This window comes from Symphalangus syndactylus, chromosome 5, assembly GCF_028878055.3.
Source record: "Symphalangus syndactylus isolate Jambi chromosome 5, NHGRI_mSymSyn1-v2.1_pri, whole genome shotgun sequence".
NCBI lineage: Eukaryota > Metazoa > Chordata > Mammalia > Primates > Hylobatidae > Symphalangus > Symphalangus syndactylus.
In genome coordinates this window covers 38,083,147-38,102,990 of record NC_072427.2, presented here as the reverse complement: position 1 = coordinate 38,102,990, position 19,844 = coordinate 38,083,147, and positions in this window count along the sequence as shown.

Sequence of the window (19,844 nt, the reverse complement as noted above, 5' to 3'; positions counted from 1 at the left end):
TGTTTGATTTTTTCTCGTCAATTTGTTTAAGTTCTTTGTAGATTCTGGATATTAGCCCTTTGTCAGATGGGTAGATTGTAAACATTTTCTCCCATTCTGTACATTGCCTGTTCATTCTGATGGTAGTTTCTTTTGCTGTGCAGAAGCTCTTTAGTTTAATTAGATCCCATTTGTCAATTTTGGCTTTCGGGACTTTCTATAGTAAAGACCTCTAGGCCTAGCACCTGCTTGCAGCAAAATTGTGAAAGTGGTCAGGCTACCTTTGGGAACCCTTTGTGGCCATGCCCCCTCCTGTTCTCCTGAATGGTTCTGATTCTGATTGTGGGTCATCCCACAGAGGTGAGGACTAAGCTCTGATTTTTAATCTTGCCCAAATTCCTATCTAAGGGGTCTGGGGAATCATGCCCTACAAACCATATATTCTTACCAGATGGGTTTTATTTAACCCTGTATATCATGACTTACTTTCCAATCTGACTCTCGTATAACAAGAAAGAAAGTCAAAATATTTAACCCCAAAATACGTTTCCTCGCCATTTCTTGAAATTGCCCTGTAAAGTCTCTTGTGGGAAAAATCCACATTCTATAAAGAATCCCTTTTCCCCTTTGTTTTCCTTCCTTCCTTTCCAGATCCAGGAGATAATCAGCTAGAACCAGACACCCTTTTAGGTCCGATAAGAAACATTTTACAACCTGCTCTCTCTGAAGTCTGCTATCTGAGAGCTTCCTCTATGCAATAAAACTTGGTTTCCACAATCCTTTAACATGAACATTTCCTTTCTATTGATCCCAGATCTTCAGATAAACTCAACCAATTGTCAACCAGAAAATGTTTATATTTACCTATAGCCTGGAAGCCCCCACCTTGAGTTGTCCCTCCTTTCTGAACCAAACCAATGTATTTCTTAAATGTATTTGATGTTTCATGTCTCCCTAAAATATATAAAACCAAACTCTACCCTGACCACCTTGGGCACATGTTCTCAGGACCTCTTGAGGGTTGTGTCATGGGCCATGGTCACACATAGTTGGCTCAGAATAAATCTGTAAAAATGCTTTACAGAGTTTGACTCTTTTTGTCAACAGAGGACAAGGGTGTCTCCAGGTAAGCTTTCTTCCCTTGGGCTTTTGAACTTCACAGTGGACCTTCTTGCTTGGGGTGAGAGGCCTGTGTCCTGAGGAAGGAACACGCAGCAGCAGCTGGTAACGCTGGTGATCTGGTGATGGCACATCTCCCTAGAGATGACCCATGAGTCCCTTGGGGACAGCGAGGCTGGCTTTGGAGAAAAGTCATGGGATCCATAGTGGATAGGTATGAACTGCTGTTGCTCAGCACTCAATGGCCACTTTTCTGGTGACAGCACTACAATTTTGCTTTAGTGATTGACCTCTCTTGCATTTAATACAGCCTTGGTGGGATTGCCATTCAAGGGACCCTGCTACCCTGGGCCAGGAAATGGGCCATGTGACCTAAATTAGGTCAATCAGATGCTGTCTTCTAGGAACTTGAATTTTGAGGGACTGATACAAAAACAGAAAATGTTTGGGGCCAATTCATCCTAGTTCTGGCAGTCCAAGGCAACAGACCCCTGGTTGCTGCTTTCCAGATTCCTCAGACTGCCCTCCTGCCTGTCCTTCTGGAGCGTGGGGCTTCAGCTTTTCCTTCAGCTTTCTGTTGCCTCACATCTTCCAATAAAGAACTTTCAGAGTAAGTTACCCAGAATCGATTTCTGTTGCTTACTACCTAAGACCCCTGACTAATACTGCATCCATACCATCTAGGCCTTTGAAGACCTATCACCTCCCCAAAAAGCTCAGGCTTTTCAGGTGTGCTGTGTATGTTTCATGGTGTTTTATGTATGCTGTGGATATGGAGTGGTCAGGGGATGAGCAGGGCAGGTTGGGTGTTAGGGACTAAGAGAGATGTCAGTGTCAGCCAGGTTCATATCCCACATTCCCGAGCCGTGCTATCAGACTGGGAGGTGCGCACCCACAGGAGGGGTCCAGGGCTGAGTACAGGCAGACCATGAAGCCACAGGCTGAACACACTACGTTTTCTGGAGGTGCCAATTTGAAGGTTTTATGGCAGGTGGGGAGACACGGTTTTTTTTTTTTTTTAATTTAAAATTGAATATATATATATTTTGGCATAGAATACAAGAATCTGTGGGGATTTTTATGAGAACACAAGCATGTTCTAAGAAATTTCCATCTGGCAGAAAGTCAATTCCATATACGTATCTAGACCTCTTGGCAGTACACATTTGCTCTGCAACTATAAAGGGTTCTTTGGAGGAAATTTAGAGAAACACAGACCTATGGTATTGAGAGCTTCGACTAAACCACAGACTGTTCTAATGTAGGTCCCTCCTCTGTTTGCCCTCAGATTCCTTTTAGGATTGGACTAGAAGTGGGGCCTCTCAGTCCTGTTAGCTTTGATATCTTTTCACAGACCCTAGTTACTGCTACTCTCATGTACAACCTTGTTAAAAATCATTCACCAAGGAAAGACATCCCCTGTCTCTGTGGGTAAATGCAAGAAGCTTCAAATCAGGGAAGTGGTTCTCATGATGGAGGAGAAGGAAGTCAGTAAAGAAAACCTGATCTTGCAGGGCACGATGGCTCACGCCTGTAATCCCAGCACTTTGCGAGGCTGAGGCAGCTGGATCACGAGGTCAGGAGATCGAGACCATCCTGGCTAACACGGTGAAACCCCGTCTCTACTAAAAATACAAAAAATTAGCTGGATGTGGTGGCAAACGCCTTGTAGTCCCAGCTACTTGGGAGGCTGAGGCAGGAGAATGGCATGAACCCAAGAGACGGAGCTTGCAGTGAGCTGAGATTGTGCCACTGCACTCCAGCCTGGGCAACAGAGCAAAACTCTGTCTCAAACAAAAAAAAAAAGAAAAGAAAAGAAAACCTGATCTCTTTTGGCATGTGTGAAATTCCAAATATATGGATTTCTATTAGGTGCTAGGTATTTGTAATGTTTCATCATTATAACCCCAAGCCAAAGATGGTATTATAATATCATGGTATGGATGATGATTGTTATGAGCTGAACACTCATATCTCCCCAAATTTTATGTGTAGAAATCTTAACCCCCAGTGTGATGATATTAGGAAGTGGGACCTTGGGGAGATGATTAGGTCATGAGGGTAAAGCCCTCATGAATGGGATTAGTTCCCTTATAAAAGGGATCCCCAAAGAGCGCTCTGTATCTCTTTCTGCCACATATGGATATAAGAGGTTGGCAGTCTGCAACCCCGAAGAGAGCCCTCACCAGAACCCAACCATGCTGGTACCCTGATTTCAGACTTCTGATCTCCAGAACTGTGAGAAATAAATCCCTGTCGTTGATAAGCCATGCAGCTTATTGTGCTTTGCGATAGCAGCCTGAATTGACTAACACAAAGATCCCAGGGCCCAGTGAGGTTGAATAACTCACCCAAAGTCACACAGGTAGTTAGGCCATTTATTGTAGACATCATTGTTGTTCCAGGTCCCCTTTTGAGATTGCTCTCCTGACCTGAATACAGAATCAATCAGATCCACAAGACTCTAGTCCGAATGGGTTTATTGTCTGTGTCCCTTGTCCTAATGGGGAGGCCTCTGCTCACCAACAGCGTCCTGACCACCTGGGGCTAGGGGTGCTGGAGAGGAGCACAGAGAGGAGGAAGGGCCTGAAGATGATTTCCCCAACGACTCTGTACTGTGGGGGTTAAGACTGTGGGCTCTAAGGGTAAACAGAGCTGGATTTGAAGCCCACTCTCTTCCTACTCATGGTATAGATAAGAGGAAAGGAGGGGGTAGAGTGGGAGGGAAACCACCAACCCCAGCAAGCCACAGACTCCAGGAGGCCACCATTGGGTCCCAAACCATGTTCCTAGTGTCTTTACAAAGAGGAATGGCAGCTGCTCCACCTCCCACAACATCCAATCAAGCGTGCTGCAGACGGTGGCAAACCACAGAGAAGCAATGGCAAAGGGGCTGTGGATGGGCCTGACCGTCTGGACCTGGCCAAATCTGCTGCCCAGCTACTTGCTCTTGTGACCTCATCCTGACCCGAAGTGTCTGCCTACAGGTGCTCCTGCCTCTCCCCTGGCCCAGCAAGGACTGCAGGACGCCCTTCCTTAACTCCTGGGTAGGAGCCCACAGTGGTGACTGATCCACGTGAGGTCCCTTTGGTGGTAAAAGCATCTCCACCCCCAGCCTTCCCAGGACGTCCTGTGCAGCAGGAGTTGATAACGCTGTGTACAGGCTGGTGGGGGTAGACACGCTCTTGTTGCCAGGCCCTGGATGCTCTGAACCCCAGCCTGGGCTCCTGGCCTTAATGGGGCAGGGAGGGGACCATCGGGGCACAGAGCCAGGGATCCTGTTACTCTCTACATAGAGGTGCCAAGTAGTCTACTTTATTGCCAAGTTTTCTTTTTTAAAGAAACTTTCTTTCCATTCTGTGACTCTTTAAGGGAAGAAATTCCATTGTGCACTGTAACACTGAGGACTTTTACACCACAGAGTCTCACAGGGAATATTCAGGCCTTGGAGAAACCATTAGAGTTTCTGTTGCTGGAGGACAGGGGCCCTGTCTTAGATTCTCTTGCTCAGGCCTGGAAAGGTACTTAGGGATGGTCTAGTTCAGTCTGAGTCAGTGTGAGCCTGGCCTCATCCCAGACAGACAACCATCTCCCTACAAACAGCACCATGATGCCTTGTTGAGTTCATGGTCCCGCCTGCTGCAAGGCGCTGCTGGATGATCAAAATAAAGCTCCTTCCTCTTATGTGTTGTGAGTCTTTAAGGGGGTGAGGAAGTCAAGCACTGAGTGGGAAGTACACCTGGAGGCGCAGTGTCCACTGGGCTGCGTGTCAAAGTCTGTCATGTGTCTCCTGGGTGATGCTTAACAAATTGCTTGGCCTCTCTGGGCCTTTGATGGCTCATCTAGTGTTAATAATATGATAAGCCAGGTGCGGTGGCTCACACCTGTAATCCCAGCACTCTGGGGGGCTGAGGCAGAAGGATTGCTTAAAGCCAGCAGTTCAAGACCAGCCTGGGCAACATAGGGAGACCCCATTTCTACAAAACTTTTTTTAAAAAAATTAGCCAGATATGGTGGCGCATGCCTGCAGTCCCAGGTACTCAGGAGGCTGAGGTGGGAGGATGGATGGAGCCCAGGAGATCAAGGCTGCAGTGAGTCGTGATTGTACCATTACTACACTCTGGCCTGGGTGACAGAGTGAGACCCTGCCTCTAAAATAATAACAATAATGTTATAATACTACTAATAATACAGTAGTGTTAGGTCCTTGTGTCTGCAATACACTTTGTAGTTTACAAATCATGTTTGCATACCTGGAGTCTTAGAGCTTCCCTACAGACTACTCAAAGCAGATATTTTTAGCCCTATTTTTGAGTTGAAACTGAGCTCTAGAGAGGACTAGTGACTTCGTCAAGATCACAAGTGACCTAGAAGCACCAGCACGGGATCTTTATCCTGATGTTCTTGAGCCACCACCAGCTCTCCTCCAGGCCCAGGCTTTTGTGAATTACAGTGAAGAAAATGCAGACCAGGCGACTTGCTGAGTGACATGGTCACATATGATGGGGAATCATCCAATACCTTTAAAATATTTTTTTGAACCTTGGTGGAAAAGTGTGTTTCTTCATTCATTCGTTTCTTCATTCATCTGTTCATCAAAGTTTTGCGAGGCTCTAAATGTGTGCTAGGCATGATGCAAGGAGTGGGGACAAAATGGAACCAGCCATGACTCCTGCCCTTGAGGAAGTCACAGTAGGTAGGAAGATGGACATCGAGACACAAGCACAGCAGAAAGTCATTTATTTATTCCTGTCATTTGTGAATCCTTTTCCATCTTCCAATAGTCCTTATGGAAAAAGCAAATACCCATAAAAAGATCTCTTAAGGCGACTGGGGGCACACATGGGGTGGGGGTGGGAGTTTGGGGACAAACTTCAGCACCTCACAGTCTTGTGGTGGGGCCTGCATGCATCTGTGGGTGGGGCGTGAGGAGGAGGAGCATGTGTTCTTAGAGCTCAGCGTCCCTCCCACACATTCCCCTGTGCGTTGCCCCAGGCACAGGAACTTTGTAATCACATCCAGCCTGGGACTATAACCAAACACAGCATTCCACCACCCTCTGCAACCTCTTTGTTTGATCTTCCCCCTGGAGACACAGGTCAAGAGGAAGAGAAGGGGAAGGGGGGCAAACTGCAGGGAGAGTGTGTGGGGAGCTTCCTTTGAATTGTCTTTTAATTCAGAAACTGAAAACAAAGATGCCATTTCCCAAGGCCTGAGATACCGCTGCTCCGCATTAAAGGAGTTCAGCCTCAGAATCCTGGAGCGGGGTCCACCTTGGAGGTCACTAGTCTGACCCACTTGGTTTACAGAGCCCAGGAAGGGACCATAACTTCTTTGGTGTCACACAGCAGAGAGGGGCAGCGTTGCAGTGTGATGTCACAGCAAAGAGGGGTAGCTACTCACAGAGAATGACTCAAGACGCCTGGGGGAAAGCCTTCCCCACCAGTTGCTCAGTAACACCTAAACTGCCTTGCCTGTGGACCCAGCCTTGTATTGTGTCATCAGAGATTAGCCTAACAAGCAAATGCACCAGGGAGGAAGCCTGGTAATGGAGGCTCATTTATGCTAGGGTGTAGATGACTGATATCAGGGTCTTTCACACCAAGAGGCTTAGCCGGAGGCACAGGAGAGGAGATCAGAAGGGCGCTGGAGACTGCAAGGGCAAGAGGTGACTGGGGCTAAGCCTGGAGGGAAGAGGGCATGGAGCTGAGAGCTTCAGGCACCAAAGAGAAACTTAATACCTGCTTTGTAGGCCCCAGGTCCTGTGCCTGATTTTCTCTTTCCTCTGAGAAAGAAGCTGTGAGATTTCTAAAGTGTCAAGTCACTCTTCATGTCTAATCCTGTTGCTGTTTAGAGAGAGTGTGTTTCAGATTTATGTCTGAACTGCACCTAAAGGTATCAGCAAGGTCATTAATTTCAGCCACCTGAATCTGGTGGCTGCCTCTGCTTACGCACAGCGACACTTCCTTCCTCCAGTCCTGTGGGAAATAAGGTGTTTCTTCGGGTGAGGTTTTTGTTTTGTCTTGTTTTTTAATAATTTAAGCTCCCTGTTTTATGTGTCTAATCTCTTCATATTTTCAGTATGAGAATACTACTAAGGGGCATTTTACATTCTCGAAGTATGCTGTAATTGTTGTTTATAATTTAAATTTAATCTTTTTCTTTAGTGTTTTTAATTACTTAAGAAATACATACTCATTGTAAAGGATTCAAAAAATAGAAAAGTACATGAAATAAAAAGCATCACTTTATCACTTTCTACTGCTAAAGGTAGACACTTAACGTTTTGGTTTTCTTTCTTTCTTTTCTTTTTTCTTTTTTTTTCAGCAAAAAAGGTATTATATGCTACGTCAGCAGGTCTGTGAATTCATGAAGATCCCTGAGACCATTTCAGGGGTCCACAAGGCCAAAGCTATTTTTATAATAACACTAAGACAAAATTTGCTTTTTTTCCACAGTGTTGACATTTGCACTGATATTGCAAAAAGCAAAAGTGGGTAAAAACTGCTAGTGTCTTAGATCAAGGAGGTGGCACCAAACTGTCCTGGTGGGTATTGTGTCCTTCACTACTACACTCTCAGAGGAGCCGAAATGCCAGTTTCTTAAAGAATGTCCTTAATGAAGTAGTAAAGATGATAAATTGTATTAAATTTCGACCCTGGCATACCTGCCTTTTTAAGGTTCTGCATGAAGAGATGAGAAATATGCTTAAGCCCTGCTGCATTCCAAAGTCCACTGACCATCCGAGGAGACACTCGTGCAGCTGTTTGAGTTGCAAGCTGAATTCACTGTCCCCCTGTCCCCCCACCAGGGAACATCATTTTTACTCGAAATAATGACTGACAAACTATGGTTGTTCAGATTTGGGAATTTTCAGACATTTTCTCAAAAAATGAATGAAATGAACCTGTCATTTCAAGGAAACTGACAGTATTTGTTACTAATGATGAAGTTTTAGCTTTCTTTTATTTTCTTTTCTTTTTAACTTTTAAGTTCAGGAGTACCCGTGTAGGTTTGTTACATAGGTAAACTTGGATCATAGGGGTTTGTTGTACAGATTATTTTGTCACCCAGATATTAAGCAAAGGACCTACTAGTTATTTTTCCTGATCCTCTCCCTCCTGCCACCCTCCATCCTCCTACAGGCCCCAGGGTGTGGTATTCCCCTCTATGTGTCCATGTGTTCTCATCATTTAGCTCCCACTTGTAAGCGAGAACACGCGGTATTTGGTTTTCTGTTCCTGTGTTAGTTTTCTAAGGATAATGACCTCCAGCTCCATCCATGTCCCTGCAAAGGACATAATCCCGTGCTTTTTTATGGCTACATAGTGCTCCATGGTGTATATGTAACACGTTTTCTTTATCCAGACTGTCACTGATGGGCAAGTTGAAGCTTTCAAGCAAACATTAGAATTTTCAAGGACTTATATTTGCCACCGTCAGCTGGACAGCTTCCCAACACTTAAAGACTTTAGTGATGAGATGGGTGGTGATATTAAATGTGATTTTTGATACTGTTAATAAAATGTGTTAATATTAGAGCTACATAACTTAGTGAACCAATATTTTTCAAAGACTCATGCATAATGTTATAAAATCATTTGTGGAAGATAAACCAATGGATTTTAATGTAACAGAGTATAGATTGTTCATTGATATGATTTATTTATTTTTATTTTATTTATTTTTGAGATGGACTCTCACTCTGCTGCCCAGGCTGGGGTACAGTGGTGTGATCTTGGCCCGCTGCAACCTCTGCCTCCTGGGTTCAGGCAATTCTCCTGCCTCAGCCTCCTGAGTAGCTGGGATTATAGGCACCTGCCACCACACCCAGCTAAGTTTTGTATTTTTAGTAGAGACGGGGTTTCACCATGTTGGCTGGGCTGGTCTTGAACTCCTGACCTCAAGTGATCTGCCCACCTTGGCTTCCCAAAGTGCTGGGATTATAGGTGTGAGCCACCGCACCCGGCCTCATTGATATGATTTAGAATCCACGTTGCCACTAACCTTTCAGAAACTACCACTTGTCAAATTTTGGTAAACAATCAAAGAACAATAGCCATAATAATCTGGAAAGACTATTAAAATAATCCTCCTTTTTCAGCTATGTATCTTTGTGAGACCAGATTTTCTTCATGTACTTCAACCAAAACAACATATCACAACAGATTTAATGCCAAAGCAGATATGAGAATGCAGCTGTCTTATATTAAGCCAGATATTAAAACACATTTGCAAAAATGTGAGACAATGCCAGTCTTCTCACTAAATGATGTTTTGATATAGTTAACTTTCATAAAAAGGATATGATTTATAGTAACATGCAATGAGTTTATTACCATTATTTAAAATTAAGAAACTCATTTTTTGAAATTATCTTAGTCTTAATGTTTAATACAATAACTATTGATAGACATAGCCTACATAAGAAAAGCTCCAGCCAGGCACGGTGGCTCACACCTGTAATCCCAGCACTTTGGGAGGCCGAGACAGGCAGATCACAAGGTCAAGAAATCAAGACCATCCTGGCCAACATGGTGAAACCCGTCTCTACTGAAAATACAAAAATTAGCTGGGTGTGGTGGCGCATGCCTGTAGTCCCAGCTACTCAGGAGGCTGAGGCAGGGGAGTCATTTGAATCTGGGAGGCAGAGGTTGCAGTGAGCTGAGATTGTGCCGCTGCACTCCACCCTGGTGACAGAGTGAGACTCTGTCTCAAAAAAAAAAAAAAAAAGTTCCTTGGGATCCTCAATAATTTATAAGAGTATTAAGAGGGTACTGAGACCAAAAAGCTTGAGAACAGCAGCTCTACAATTATTCCATACTTAATCATTATTACAGCACTACAGATTATTCTATACTTGATCACTCTTACATGTAGGCCCCAGGTCCTCTGCATGCTTTTTTGAAAACTTAACCTCTCCCCTATTGATGGATATTTAGATTAGTTATAATTTTTCATTATTGTTTATAATGCACAACAAATATCTTTTGTACTTCTTACACAATTTTGTGAGTGTTTCTGTCAGACAAATGACTAGAAGAACTATTGAATCAAAGACTATTCATATTTAAAAACTTAATACTTTCAAATTACATCCTAAAAAGATTATATCATTTTAAACTTCTGCCAAAAATGTGTAAGAGGTTGGGCGTGGTGGCTTGTGCCTGTTATCCCAACGCTTTGGGAAGTCGAGGTGGGAGGATCCCCTGAGGACAGGAGGAATTTGAGACCAGCCTGGGCAACAGAGCAAGACCCTGTCTCTACAAAAAAATTTTTTTAAATTATTTGGGCATGGTGGTGCATGCCTGCAGTCCTAACTACTCAAGAGGCTGAGGAGGGAGGATCTCCTCAGCCCAGGAGATTGAGCCTGCAGTGATCCATGATTTCACCACCTCACTCAAGCCTGGGCAACAGAGTGAGACCCTGTTTCTTAAAAAAAAAAAAAAGTTTAAGTGTCTGTTTTCTCATCATCTTTTTTTCCTGTCTTCTTAAATTAAGTATTTTATGATTATTTTTTCTCTTCTTTTTTTTGACTCTTTTGCCTCAAAAAGCATTAGAGTGAGCTTAAAATGAAATTCCGGAACATGAATAAATTAACAAAAGCAGGTAAGGAGGGTTATACTAAAAATCTAAACAAATGGAAGACACGTAGCTAAGCACTACATTTAACTCTGTGCTTTCAGGCAACCGAGGCGAAAAAGAAAAACAGCGATTTACATATCTAAGACTATCTACTAGCAGGAAGTCAATGAGTACCCAAAAAGAGAGCAATATCTATGATCTATCCCTTTTTTTTTTTTTAAGAGATGGGATCTCACCATCTTGCCCAGGCTGGTGTCAAACTCCTGGATTCAAGCAATCCTCTCATCTTGGCCTCCCAAAGTGCAGAGATTACAGGTGTGCACCACCACTTCCAGCTATTTTTTAAAATTTTTGTAGAGATGGGACCTTGCTAGGTCACTCAGGCTTGTCTCAAACTCCTGGCCTCAAGTGATTCCTCCCACCTTGGCCTCCCAAAGTGCTGGGATTACAGGCATGAGCCACCAAGCCTAGCCTATATGAGATCCTTAGTCAAATTTATAGAAGCAACAAGTACAATGGTGGTTAGCAAGGACTTAGGGGAGGGGGAAAAGGGGAGGGGTTGTTTAATGGTGATATGGTTTGGCTGTGTCCCTACCCAAATCTCATCTTGGATTGTAGCTCCCACAATTCCCATGTCTCATGGGAGGGACCCTGTGGGAGGTAATTGAATCATGAGGAGGGTGGGTCTTTCCCGTGCTGTTCTTGTGATAGTGAATAAGTCTCACGAGATCTGATGGTTTTATAAAGGGGAGTTTCCCTGCACAAATTCTCTCTTGTCTGCAGTCATGTAAGACGTGCCTTTCACTTTCTGCCATGATCGTGAGGCTTCCCCATCCACGTGAACTTGTAAGTCCATTAAACCTCTTTTTTTTTTTTTTTTATAAATTACCCAGTCTCAGGTATGTCTTTATCAGCAGTGTGAAAATGGACTAATAGAAATGGGTATAGAATTTCAGATTTGCAAGATGAAAAAGTTCAGAAGATCTGTTTCACAATAACGCAACTATGTTTAACATTACTGAACTAGACACCTAAAAATGGCTAATATTTTTCCAAAAATGGTACAGGAACAACTGGACATCCACATGCAGAAAATGAATCTAGAAACAGACTTCACACTCTTCCCCAAAATTAATTCAAAATAGATCATAGACTGAAATGTAAAATGTAAAATTACATGACTCCTAGAAGATAACATAGGAGAAAACCTAGATGGCCTGGGCTATGGTCATGATTTTAGATACAATACCAAAGGCGCAATCCATGAAATAAATAATTGATTTGCTGGATTTCATTAAAATTTAGAACTACTCAGCAAAAGATAATGTCAAAAGAATGAGAATACAAGCCATAGATTGGGAGAAAATATATAACTGATAAACAACTGTTACCAAAAATATACAAAGAACTCTTAGAACTCAACAAGGAAACAAACAACTTGATTAAAAAATAGACCAAAGACCAGAAAGACATCTCACCAAAGAAGATCTACAGATAGCAAGTAAGCACATGAAAATATATTAAACATCATACATCATTAGGAAATTACAAATTAAAACAACAATGAGATACCATTACATACCTATTAGAATGGCCAAAATCCAAAATACTGACAACACCAAAAGCTGATGAGGGTCTGGAATAGCAGGAACTCATTAATTGCTGGTGGGAATACAAAATGGTACAGCCACTTTGGAAAACCTTTTGACAGTTTCTCACCAAACTATATATACTCTTACCATATAATCAATCAATTACACTCCTTGTTATTTACCCAAATGATTTGAAAACTTACAGCCACACAAAAACCTGCACACAGATGTTTATAGTAGTGGGCAGCTTTATTAATAATTGCTAAAACTTGGAAGCAATCAAGATGTCCTTTCATAGGCAAATAGATAAATAACCTTTGGTATATGCAGACAATGTCACGTGATTCAACACTAAAAAGAAACGAGCTATAATGCCATGAAAAGACATAGAGGAACCTTAAATGCATATTACTAATGCGTTTTCCAATCTGAAAATGTTGCAGACTGTATAACACCAACTATAGAGCATTCTGGAAAAGCCAAAACTATGGAGACAGTAAAATGATTAGTGGCTGCCAGGGGTCAGGAGGGAGAGAGGTATGAATAGGCAGAGCACGGAGGATTTTTAGGTCAGTGAAACTATTCTGTGTGATGCATGTCATTATACATACATCATTATACATGTATACAATGGTAGATACATGTCATTATATGTATGTCAAAACATAGAATGTATACCACCAAGAGTGAATCCTAATGGAAACTATGAACTTTGGGTAATAATGCTGTATCCATGTAGGTTCACTGCTTGTAACAAAGGTACCATTGTGGTATGGGATGTTGATAGTGGGAGGCTGTGCGTATGTGGGGACAGGGAGTGGGGATGGGAACTCTCTGTACTTTCCACTCAATTTTGCTGTGAACTCCAAACTGTCCTACAAAGTAAAGTTTATTAATTTTATAAAATGGTTAAGATGGTAAATTTTATTTATTTATTTATTTATTTATTTATTTATTTATTTATTTATTTTTACCACAATTTAAAGAATCTAGAACTGGGCATGGTGGCTTACACCTGTAATCCCAGCACTTTGGGAGGCCAAGGCGGGAGAATCACTTGAGCCCAGGAGTTCAAGACCACCCTGGGCAACATGGTGAAAACTCCATCTCTACAAAAAAAATACAAAAATTAGCCGGGCATGGTGGTGCATATGTCACCAGCTGCTCAGGAGCTGAGGCCAGAGGAGCCTAGGCCAGAGGAGCCTGGGAGGTTGAAGCTGCAGTGAGCTGTGATTGCACCACTGCACTCCAGGCTGAGTGACTAAGCAAGACCCTGTCTCAAAAAGAAAAAAAAAAAAAAAGAAAAGGGAAATTAAGTAAAAAAAACACACACACACTGCAAAGTCTCACTTTCATTCCATCCTGTTCTTGTCCAAGAGGCAACCATTTAAATTTATCCTGTCAGTGTTTTTATGCAACTTCCAAAAATATAAATAATGCATATGTTTTTCTCTTCCTTTCATTCACAGAAAGTAACATCCTATATACTCTGGTCTACACTTCCTGTATATTGTGTTTTCACTTAACAATCTATCCTGGAGATCTGTATTAAGCAGTGCTGTCCAATAAAATAGTCACTACCCATATATGGCTATTAAGCAAAAATTAAATACAATTAAAATTTAGCTGGGTGCGGTGGCTCACACCTGTAATCCCAGCACTTTGGGAGGCTGAGACAGGTGGATCACTTGAGGCCAGGAGTTGGAGACCAGCCTGGCCAACATGGCAAAACCCCGTCTCTGCTAAAAATACAAAAATTAGCCAAGTGTGGTGGCACGTACCTATAATCCCAGCAACTGGGGAGGCTGGGCACAAGAATGGCTTGAACCCAGGAGGCAGAGGTCGCCGTGAGCCAAGATAGCACCACTGCACTCCAGCCTGGGTGACAGAGTGAGACTCTGTCTAAAAAAAAAAAAAGATTAGTTCCTTAGCTGAACTATTCACATTTCAAGCAGTCAATAGCCACATGCGGCTGATGGCTACCATTTGTCCAAGAATAGAATATGTCCATTATCACAGAAATTTCTTTCAGAAAGCACTGGTTATAAACATCTTCCTCCTCCTTTTTTACAGCCACATAATACTCCACTGCATAACAGTTTATTCTACCAGTCCCTTCCTGGAGACATTTGAGTTGTTTGCACTATTTTGCTGTCATAAACAGTGCCCTATCATCACATGAATTTTTGTGGAATAGGTTCTGCACTAACAAAAGGCATGGTAAGATAAGGCTGTGACCCAAGGCAGTGATTGCTCTGCAGGCAGGCCATACCAGGGGGGGATTTCTACTTTCGTGGATCTACTCAGTCCTTAGCTATGCAAATCTGGAAATGTTCAGGCTGATGTCACATTAGCCACACTCATAAGACAGTAGTGGGCATCAAAAATGAGCAATTACTTGATATTAAATGGAGGTAGTTCTTTAGATTTAGTGAAATCCTCGTGTCTGCTGCCTAAGACATTGCCTTCCCAGGAGGTAAGCCTTGCCCAGGGGAAATGGATAATTCTGACACATATTTCATCCAGACATGACAGGTTCCTGTTCCTAAACCAAGTATGCCTCTCCTTTTATCGGAAAGCTTGTGTTCACTATGTTCACCATTTCCTGTGCAGCATTTTCCCCTGGGCCATCTTTGCACAGATGCCTGGGAAACTATTCCTCTTCTGCCAGCTCTTTCTTCAGGCAGTACACAGTGTGCTTGGGAGGTTTCACCTTGTTTGGTGATGGTCATGTTTCAGTGCAGTTTCAAGTCCTCCCCAAATTCTTCAGTTATATAACCACAATGTCTTCAATATTGCTATTGTGACATATGGTGGTTTTAAAATATGCCCAAAAATTATTTACTACTCTGCTCTTCAAGTGATGAAATTAGCTGAGCATGGTGGCATGCACCTGTAGTCCTAGCTACTCAGGAGGCTGAGGCAGGAGGATCACTTGAGTCCAGGAGTTCAAGTCTGCAGTAAGCTATGATCATGCCACTGCACTCTAGCCTGGGCCACAGAGCAAGACCTTGTCTCTTAAAAAGAAAAAAAGATGGAACTTAATTCCCTTCCTGTAGAGGGTGGACTGGACTTTGTGACGTACTTGTAATGAATAGCATGTGGCAGAAGTAACGGTGCATGCAGCTTCTGTGACTAGGTCTTAGAAGGGAATGTGGCTTCCTCCCTGTCTGGCTCTCTTGAATCATTCATTCAGGGTAGGCCAATTGCCATTTCATGAAGACACTCAACTAGTCCTGTGGAGAGGTCCACGTGGTGGGAACTGAGGTTTCCTGCTAAAACCCAGCACTAACTTACAGGGTGAGTGTCTTCATGCATTTTGTGCTGCTCTAACAGAATACCTGAGACCGGGTAATTTATAAAGAGCAGAAATTTATTTCTTCACAGTTCTACACACTAGGAAGTCCAAGATTAAGACACCGGCATCTGGCAAGGGCCTTTTTGCTGTGTCATCACATGGCAGCAAGGCAAAGAGAAAAAGGGGGGATGAACTCATCCTTTTGTAACAGTATTAATCCCATCTCTGAAGGCAGAGCCATTATGACCTAATAACCTCTTAATGTTCCACCTCTTAATACTATGACAATGTCAGTTAAATTTAAAGACAGATATTCAAATCATGGTGCCAGGTGCATGAGCCACCTAGGAAGTGGATTGTCCAGGCCTCATCCAGCATTCAGATGATTGCAGCCCTGGTCAACTGCTTGAAAATCTCATGGGAGACCGAGTTAGAACCGCCCAGCAAAGCTGTTCCTGACCCACAGAGACTGTGTGAAATACTAAGTGTTTATTGTTTTATGCTGCTAAATTTGGGGAAAATTCATTAGCAGCAACAGATAGTTAATATATCTAGATGGCTGAGATCATCCGTTTTTGTTTTGATTCTTATTAATTTCCCTCTTAGAGGGTTATCTTGACTTCTAATCTACAGGGACACTCGAGAACACTAACCTGTGAACCATCATTTTCTTATCTGTAAAATGCAAGACTGGTATGAAGGGCACAAAGCAGGGACTCAAATGGAAATGATTAATATTGTTGTCGATGCTCATTAATAATGGAAGCCTTGGGTATCTTCCATTTGCCCCTCCATATCCATGTCCATTTCCAATCTTTTCTCACCCTACTCTGTGCCCCAGGAAGGACTGACTTCCATATACTATGTCAGTGGCCTCTCTGGTTCTCAGGCTTCTGGTGGAGTTTGGCAAATGAGAAATACTGGCAGGAGATAGGAGGAGGGCCAGAGGAAAGGGATGTATTTCCTTGGTTTCTTCCCTTCCAAGTCACCATGTTTTATCTCCATTCCTCTACCTAAGGCCACCCTGTCTTGGTACTGGTAACTACTGTCTCCCCTCTCCCCTCCAGGCCTCTGAATGATAACTGCTCCCCTCTGTTGCTTGTTGCTAGCCCCAGGGTGTGTCAGTGTCCTTTGGTGGGTTCCCTAAGCTCTGTCTGCACACCTTTGTAAATAGTCCCTGTATTAAACTCACCTCAAATTGTATAGATCCCCTGCAGGGATCCTGAATGAGAATGGCTAGTTTTGGTTGCTTTTAATAATGATCCTGGATTTCTTTAAAAATAGAAACAAACACGGTATAACCAGAAAGATTTCTAAGAATCCAAGTAGATACAAGATTGAGCTTAGAAAAATCTAAAGCAATGCTTGTTTAGAATATCCCAACTTGAATTATCTGGCAAATGTACATATCACAGATATGAAAGGAACCTTGTTTCCCTCCTGAGAGCAAAACCCAGAACCTCCAAGCAAAACCCAGGACTTCCAAAGTCGTCTGTGGAAGGAGTATAGCTGGAGGAAGACAGCAGGGAGAGCCGGGCGCCATGGCTCACACCTGTAACCCCAGCACTTTGGGAGGCTGAGGTTGGCGGACCACTTGAGATCAGGAATTTGAGACCAGCCTGGCCAACATGGTGAAACCCCATCTCTACTAAAAACACAAAATTTGCTGGGCGTGATGGTGCATGCCTGTAATCCCAGCTACTCGGGAGGCTGAGGCAGGAGAATCACTTGAACCTGGGAGGTGGAGGTTGCAGTGAGCCAAGATCTCGCCATTGCACTCTAGCCTGGGAGACAAGAGCAAGACTCCGTCTCGAAAAGAGAGCAGGAAGACACGGTGGGAGAGGGCGGTTGGCCAGCCTTGACAGTGTTTCCTGAGAGGACACTTCTCACCCTGAGTGCTACTGCCTCCTGCCCACAGGGTGTTGCTGCTTCTCTTTCATGCTTTCCCTAGAACTTCAACAACAGCAACAAAAGCTTTATAGATATTTAAGAAGACCAAAAAGGAGAAAGCCTGAGGAAGAGCCATCCACTTAGGCTGCTCCTCATCCTGCTGGAATGAGGAAGTGTAGCTTGGATTCCCAGCCTGGCTAACTTCTCCAAGCATTGACATCTGTCCCACCCCATGGGGCCAACACACCTTCCCAGGCACCTGCCTGAGTTTCTCATCTTCGAAGTGGGCATAATACTATATTGAGAGGGTTTGTCTATGTAAAGTGCCCGGGACAGTGTTAACAACCAGTATGTGCTAATTTTAATAGCAGCAGCAGCAGCAGCTGTAGTTATTAGTGAAGATAATGGGTGTGGAACATGAACATTTGTTTTGACATGTAGGGTTGAAATTTATGCCAAGAGCCTGTGCCTAAACCCAAGAGTCCCAAGAGTGTCTGGGATAGACTATGAAAAGGCATTAAAAGCCTGATATCTATACAGAGATCACACAAATTGGCCTGTAGATGATGTTTGCTGAAGGGGTGATGACAGAGCAGTAATAAAAAACCTAAGTTGTTCTTATCCACTGAGTTGAGTCTTTAGAACCCAGCTTAATATTTTCATGGCTCAGATTTATTTTGAATCTTAGCTTTTATTTAGTGCTTTAAAATGGGAGCAGATTGGGCTTACGAAAGTGTGCAAAACTTGCCCTGACATTAAATGGCCCCAATTGCTAGCCTCTTCAGTTCTTATATTTCAATTATAATTTTTTATATTATAATTGTTGGCCTGTTTCCTCACGCTATGCTTTTAGCAGCCAGATCTTATTGCTTAGAAAGCGATTAATAAATGTTGGTTCATTAGTAATGTTTGGTTGGTGACTGTAAATGCTTTCTCATTTTCCATTTTCCCTCTTTATTGTTAATTGCTTCTAATCTATAAACTGGGAAGACAGATGTTAAATCTTGTAGTAGTGTATGCAGCTGGAACAAGTCAGTACTGGGAAACAGATTATTTTACTCTTGGAGCGCCTGCCCATGTGGAGCTCCTTTTGAGGAAAGCTGATCATTTGACCCTGCCACCATGGAGCAGAGGTGGACAGCAAACCCAACAACAGTTGGCTATAGGCTGACAGCCAAGGAGTCAGTCTCCAAAGAACATCAGAAACCAATGGAACCAATCAAATCCTCTCTTTTGGAGAGTTTGAATGTGAGTCTCAAGAGGGCATCCCATGCTGAGGAGGCTGAGGCTAACCCATGCAGAGATAAGGCAGCAAGCAAGCCCTTAGGTAGAGCAAGGCTGTAGGAGGAGTAGCCGTGGAGGCAGAGTGGCTTTGTTGCCTGATGGTGGAGCCTCAGAGTCAGGGGCCACTGGGCAATGCTCCCAGCGTGGAGCTACAGTAATTCCAAATGACTCCTAAACCATGTCCTGCTGAGTTCCATGACTGTTAGAAGGAAAGTTGGTGCTGCATAGTTGCTCCCTTGCATGTGGCTGTGTGGGCTGATTTGGTTTATTTGTTTAAGAGGTGAACTGTGGAGAGGTAAAGAACTTTCACTTACCCTAACCAGAGTATCCTTATTTTTCTAGAACACTTTTAAAAAATTTAAGCATTTGATATATGGAAACTGGTATAGATATCAAAATGCACTCGAGGAGACATGCTTTTGAGCTGAGGTCCTATTTTCCAGCTGCTTTTCCTTTTTTTTTTTTTTTTTTTGAGATGGAGTCTCACTCTGTCACCCAGGCTGGAGTGCAGTGGTGTGATCTCAGCTCACTGCAACCTCTGCCTCCTGGGTTCAAGTGATTCTCCTGCCTCAGCCTCCGTAGTAGCTGGGATTACAGGTGCGTGCTACCACGCCCAGCTAATTTTTGTACTTTTAGTAGAGACGGGGTTTCACCATGTTGGTCAAGCTGGTCTCTAACTCCTGACCTTGCAATCTTCCTGCCTCAAGCTCCCAAAGTGCTGGGATTACAGTCGTGAGCCACCATGCCTGGCCAGTTTCTTTTCCTTTTATTTTGGGTCTGGCAGGAGGCTTTTATATTGTCTCCCAGGTGTGAGGACTAGTCACTGTATCATGCTTGTAAAGAAAGAAACGGGTTTGGAAAAAAACAAAACAAAACAAAACAGAATTTCTTTTCAAGTTGCTACTGGCTTTAAAAATCCTACTCAGAGTGTCAGCTAGCACAGCTTTTAGATGCTCAGGTCAAGGTCATGGAATCTCTTTCCTCTTCTTTATTTTCTCAACTCTTCAGGTACACAGACCCCCATCCACTTCTTCCACTGACTTCTCAGACTATCATCCCTCCTTTACTCTTTTTCTCTGTGTTCTTCTGACACAGTG